Genomic DNA, 7,141 nt, shown 5'->3' with positions numbered 1-7,141 from the left:
ATATGAAGCTTGGGATAAGCACAACATTCTTTTCTCATGATCCCTTATTACTTTAATCCTGAGAATATGTGCGCATTCACCCAAGTCCTTTATATCGAATTGCTTAGACAATCATACCCCTACTTCCGACAACACTTTGATATTGTTTCCAACTATAAAAAATGTGATCTATGTATAGTACAAGAAATACCACCACGTTTCCATCACACTTCCTGTATACACAAAACTCATTCGGACACTGAATAAATCCATACTACTGGATTACCTCATTAAACCGGATGTTCCAAGACCTTGAAGCTTGCTTCAGTCCATATACCGATTTAGCTTACACACTAGATGCTCTTTGCCTTTTTCAATGAACCCCTCTGGTTGCTTCATATGGATGTTTTCTTTAAGACTTCCGTTAAGGAAAGCTGTCTTGACATCCATTTGCCAAACCTCATAATCCATAAGAGCAGCAATAGATAAGAGTATCCAGATAGACTTAAGTATAGCTACAAGTGAAAAGGTTTCCTCATAATTGATTTTCTGTTTATGAGTATACCCCTTTGCAACAAGCCTTGCTTTGAAGGTTTCCACCTTTCCATCTGCCCCTCTTTTCCTTTTGTAGATCCATTTACATCCAATAGCTTTTACACTATTTGATGGTTCTACTAGCTCCCAGACTTTGTTAGAATACATAGATTCTATTTCAGAATTCATCGCTTTTTGCCAAGATGCTACATCTATATCTTGGAGTGCTTCGTCATATGTCCGGAGATCAGGTTCATGTTCACCAGGGACCAAGCCCGAAGACTCTCCCAAAAATATGAATCTCTCCGGTTGCCTAACAACCCTCCCACTACGATGAGGCACTATCTGTTGTTATGTATCATTTGTGATACGTGTTGCAGTTTCTTGTGATATTTCATCTTGCACTGTTGGTACTAAAGTAGGCATGTCCTCTCTCATTTCTTCTAGAACAATTTCACTCATGGGCTTATGGTTTATTACATAATCTTCTTCTAAAAATCGAGCATTAGTGCTAACAATGATCTTCTAATTTTTAGGATTATAAAACAAACCACCTTTTATTCCTTTGGATATCCCATAAATAGACAAACTTCTGTACGTGATTCCAACTTGTCAGTATCTCCCTTCAGCACATGTGCTAGACTACCCCATATCCGAATATGACTTAGACTAGGCTTACGCCCATTCCACAATTCCATGGGAGTAAAGGGTACTAATTTAGAAGGCACCATATTCAGAATGTATACTGCTGTTTCCAGAGCATACCCCCAAAACGAATTTGGTAATTCCGAATAACTCATCATCGATATAACCATTTCCATAAGAGTCATATTCCTTCATTCTGCCACACCATTCTGTTGGGGTGTACCAGGTGCAGACAATTGAGATTGAATCCCAGCCTCTGATAAGTAATTCCTAAACTCTCCAAAGAGGTATTTGCCACCACGATTAGACCGTAGTGTCTTGATACTTTTATCATGACGTTTCTCCACATCAGCTTTGTACTCCTTGAACTTATCAAAGCATTCATACTTGCAACGCATCAAGTAAATGTACCCATATCTCGAATAGTCATCTATAAAATAGATAAAATATTCAAAACCACCTCTTGGATAGACATAGGACCACACAAATCAGAATGAACAAGTTCCAACACATCTTTGGCTCTATATCCCTTGGCCTTAAAAGGTCTCTTGTTCATTTTACCTTCTAAGCAAGATTCGCAAGTTGGAAAGTTTTCCAACACTAATGAACCCAAGAGTCCATCGGCTATTAGCCTTTGAATCCTACTCAAGTCAATATGACCAAGCCTTAGATGCCAAAGATATGTTTGGTTCATTTCCGAAGGTTCCTTTCTCTTATTAGATTTAGAAGATGTGTTATTAATTTTCATTTGTTGCATCGTGGGAGTTATTGGATTTAGAGTATACAAATTGTCAACCAACGTACAAGAATAGATGACTTCCTTATTTTTCTTGATAACATCTTTGTTATCAAAATAGACATAATATCCATTCTTGTATTGTTTAGAAACTGAAATCAAGTTCTTTCTAAAACTTGGTACGTAAAGACAATTTCTCAAAACCAATATTTTATTCCTATAAACATCTCCCACTGCAACAGCTACTACTTCTGTAGCATTGCCCATGTAAACAGTGATTTCTCCTTTATGTAGTTGTCGGGTTTCCTGGAACTCCTGCAATGATTTGCAAACATGATCAGTGGTTATCATATCTACACGCCAGGTACCCGTAGATAATACCACTAATCATGTTCTAACTACTAGAGAATAAGATATACCTATATTATTCTCTTCCTACGAGGACAGCCCGCCTACAAATGTCCAGGCTGCTTGCAAATGAAGCACTTTCCTTTCGTCTTCTTCATTCCTGCTTTTAGCCCAGTACCTAGAGATCATATAGTCTTGCCTGTCAGCCTGATTCTAGTGTCTGAAGAGTTCCTTGAGATTGAACATCATGTCTTGGCCAATAGGCATGGTTTGATGCTGATGTTGCAACACATTTGAAATAAAAGCTAAATGTAACTCCGCGTCATCTCATCTGCCTTGACCAATTTCCTATGATACTCAATCTCCTCTTCACTAGAATCGTTATTAGACACATTAGAGCAGACCTCTAACAGTACAAACTAATAGCCTTCAGCAGTTAGGACAATGTCCAGGTTTCTTTTCCAATCTATGTAGTTGGGACCACTAAGTTTTTTCTCTTTCAGTATAATGGTCAATGGGTTGAAAATCATCTTAAGAATCACAAAATAAACTTTAGTCAAGACTCTAAATTTAGAATAATATTGATTCCTCAAACAATATTATTTAAATTTACCAACACCTCAAACACCGTGTATTTTTGCATGTCACGATAGTGTGGACGTATACAAAATCAAACATTTGTAAGAGGATATTTTACCCATTAATTTTATTCTTATCAACCTAACTTTATGATAAATAAAATTAATAGTTGGTTTTTCCTTCGGTCGTACAAATAATAACAGTGACTCTGATGGGGAGGATACTATTAAATGTGCCTAAGTGTATATCATTACTTGATACTTAGTCCATTAAATAGGATTGTGCCCCTTCAGATGGAGAAGATCACACGCTCCTAAATAATTTCCTATAACTATCCATAAAGGAAGTTTGATCTAGTGATCTGCAAACAAACTCATCCGATGGGGAGTGAGGCACTCAGAGCCAACACGCAAGTTTGTCGCATCACTTACAAACCAGTAATGGAGACCGTGGAATTTATTTACTAATTCCTCTCCCACTTAGTTATTTAAGGTGATGAATTTTAACTATGCAAGCATACATCACAACAAATAAAGTAACAAATAAGGAAAAAAAATAATTTTCCAACTATTATGGCCTTTTTCATCACTGTCCTCCGTGTGCTGTCAACCCTAGCTGCTGCCATCTTTAGCCACCGCAATCGAGTCTAGTCGCCGCATCTATCTTGCTTCTTTTTTCGCTGAGCCTCTGGTCCACAAAAAGTACCACACCTTGCAAGGATACGATCGGCTACAAAAATAAAATTTTACATATATCGGTCATATATTCCACAAAGGAATGTACATGTAATTTAGATCGAAACAAAAATGTAAAATGCTAAAACTAATATAGCTCCTGCTATATTTAATATATACAATCATGCACACACAAAAATGCCCTTGACATGTCCAAGGGTCTAATCACACACAATATTATAAGTCATAATAGTTGGAGCCTGCAACCACAGAGTTATCACATCCTACTATTATCCTGCCTAAATTATGTATGACATGTGCATAATTAAATTGAAAACCAAACACATAGAGGCAAGCCCTAGCTCTGATGCCAATTGTTGGTTGATATTCGGAATATCGTACCGGTTCCTAATAGATCGATTTAAGCGATAGAGGGGGGGTGAATATCGCTCGTTTAAAAACTATTCTTTTAATCTTTTGAAACAAAAGTCATGCAGCGGAAATAAGAAAAGAGACAAGGTATTTTACTTCGTTCGGAGCCTAGCTCGACTCCTACTCAAAGGCCCGCGGTCCTTGACCGCACCGATGGGCAAAACACTAAAGCCCTTCTTTCCAAAATCCTCGGAAAGAAGTGGAACGTACAGATACAAAGATGTTTAAGATGGTAACACTCCTACTATCTTAAATGAATTTAAGTGCAATACAAAAGTAAAAGATACCGACAATATATTTGAAAGTCGAAGCTTGGTCGGCACTATCGGAATGACTCGTAGAGTTGATGAAGCACGAACAGCTTGCAGAATAGAACTTGAGTTGATCAGAAAAAACTTATCCAGCCTTTGACTTCGAGCACTTTTTATAACTTCCTTGAGCATTCAGTTGACTGATCCCTCTGTTCGGTGGACCAAACCCTGCTCCTTTCCTTCCTCGCCGAAAACAGAAGCTGGCTCGATCTTTTGTAGTAAATGCTCAAAAATGGTTCAGTCAACCGGACCTATTTTTCGGTCAACCGAACAGTCTATTTCCCTGTTCGTCGAAATCAACCAAGATCTTCATTAATGTCGCAATTAATTCTGATTGGATCGGTCGACCGGTCCTCAGGTTCGGTCGACCGATCAGCCCTTTTTCCCTTTTCTGCTGATCGCTGCTGATGAGCTATCCAGTGCTGAGTCTTCATGGTTCGGTCGACTGATCCTCTGGTTCGGTTGACCGATCAAGCTTTGACCGGACTGAACTCTGTTTTTCCTGATCTGAACTAATCTCTGGTCTGAGTCAAGCTGGTTCGGTCAACCGATCCTTTTGTTCGATTGACCGACCAAGCCAAACCTGCACCACAGAGTTAAACAATATTCCTACAAAACAAAGGTTAGAACAATAATAATATATTATGCATGAGTAATATTAGACAGTAGAACTGTCTTGATCTCAACTTGGAAACCTTCCCGGTTTCTTCAGTTGGATCAGCGTCCTTAGGTTGTTCCCTTCGGGAACTCGACCTCACTGTCGCTTCTCCAGTTGCTTACCTTAACTTACCTGTCAAACATAGTCTTCCAGACCTATTTGGACTTTTGCCTGCTCAGTGTCTGATTGCCTGATCCACTAAGACATTTCCTGCAATACTACATTAGCCAACAGTAATAATAGCAATACAGAATACAATGATAAACCTAAACCTAGATTTACCGAGATCCGCTGGTCCGGTCGACCGGAAACCATCCGATCAACCTTGCTTGGAGTTCACTCCTCCAAGACTTCTCGTTACCTAAGGTTACCACCCCCTAGGATTTTCTCAACCTGACGTCACTCACCAGAACTCAGTATTCGGCAACCCAGGGATCAAGTCCTCCAGACCTATCCACCTGGCTTCCACGATATACCAAGATTTCTCCCCTTGCCTAGCCTACAACTAGGACTCAGTATTCGGCTACCCAGGGATCAGGTCCTCCAGACCTATCCACCTGGCTTCCACGACATACCGAGATTTCTCTCCTTACCTAGCCTACAACTAGGACTACTCTTGATCAAGCTCCATACTTAAACATAAATATATTTGTCTGACATTAAAACCATGGAGGTCGATTGCACCAACAATCTCCCCCTTTTTGATGTTTGACAAATATGTTTAAGTTAGGTCAATTCAAAAAGATTTAGATTTCTAACTTAAACCCTTCTTCTCCCCCTTTTGTCATACAACAAAAAGAACTCTTCATAAATGACTTTAATTGCTAAGGATCCCTAAGTTTTGCACCAATAATGATGGAATACATTTTAAATATTTTCAAGATTTGCCTAAGGTATTCCCTCATCCATTTGATGTATAATAGAGTTTTCAAAAAATGATAGAGATTTTGAAAAAGCCTCATTCCGTGAAAAAATTGAGTAAATTAGCAGTATCTTTTTCAAAATAATTTTGAAGAATGCACTAAGTAAAATCTCTCAAGAATATCTTTCAAAAAGTATTTCAAGACTTAAAGTATTTTTGCAAAACCATGATATAGAAGACTTAATGCTTGTAAAATTTCTTTGAAAGATATTTTTATAGAATACTTTTCAAAAATATTTGTAAAGAGTTTTTATCAAGCACCCTTGTTAAAGCTGAGTTCAAAAAATATTTTCAAGGAATTTTCAAAAAGTTTTCAAAAAGTTTGAAGAATATGATTTTGAAAAGATAATGCTTGAGCTAGGTTTTAAAAGATAGTATTTTGAGTTTTGTAAGCAATTTTTCAAAAATATTTTTTAAAGTTAATTTCAAAATCAGATTTCTGTAAAGATAATTTTCAAAAAATATTTGATTAAGAGATTTTAAAGATAATTTTCAAAAAGATTTGTAAAGAAGTTTTATCAAGCAATTTTTTTTTTTTAAAATGTTTTGAAACATTTATTCAAAATATGTTCTCAAAAGCAAGATTTTGAATGATATATAAAAAATATGTCCTTCAATCAAATCTCTCCCCCTTAATCAGACACTCCTTTTAGATATCCTTGTTACCCACAAGGAAGACTTTTCTATGTGTATCTAAGGATGACGATTGACTTAAGGTTCTAAAGACTTAAGTGATGAACAATAATAATTTATATATATAATACACCCAATCAATTATCAATCAAAACAAAATCTTTTAAATTTTAATTTTCTTAGCATCTCACCCATTCTAAATTTTCAAGTATGGTAATTCTATAATTTTGTAAGATAACTTTATTGATTTTGAGTTTGTTGAAATTAAATTTTAGTTGAACTTCCATTATGTTAAGTTAATTTTGGGTTAAAATGAATTATTAGGATTAATGGTAACATTATTAATGTTTAGTCTAGAGATTTAAAAGTTATTAGCTAATTAAGGATTAAAAAATTGATTAATTATTGCATATTAAGTGTCACAATTAATAGTTAGGAATATTTTAGAATTAGTTTTGAAAAATTAATTTTGTTTAAGGTTAAAGTATGTATTTGTTGATTAAAATTAGGATTTCAAGTTGAGATTTATTAATTAAGTGTATTAAGTTAAATTGTAAAGTTAATGATTTATTTATTTATTTATTAAAGTTATTAAAGATTAATTTAAAGTTGATTTTGTTTGCTTTTAAAGAACACTTGAGTTAGTATAAGTTTAAGTTTTAAACTAGGTTAATCTTATTTTAGTTTTAT

The sequence above is a fragment of the Zingiber officinale genome, chromosome 9A (assembly GCF_018446385.1).
Source record: "Zingiber officinale cultivar Zhangliang chromosome 9A, Zo_v1.1, whole genome shotgun sequence".
Lineage (NCBI taxonomy): Eukaryota > Viridiplantae > Streptophyta > Magnoliopsida > Zingiberales > Zingiberaceae > Zingiber > Zingiber officinale.
This window is presented reverse-complemented; position numbering follows the sequence as displayed.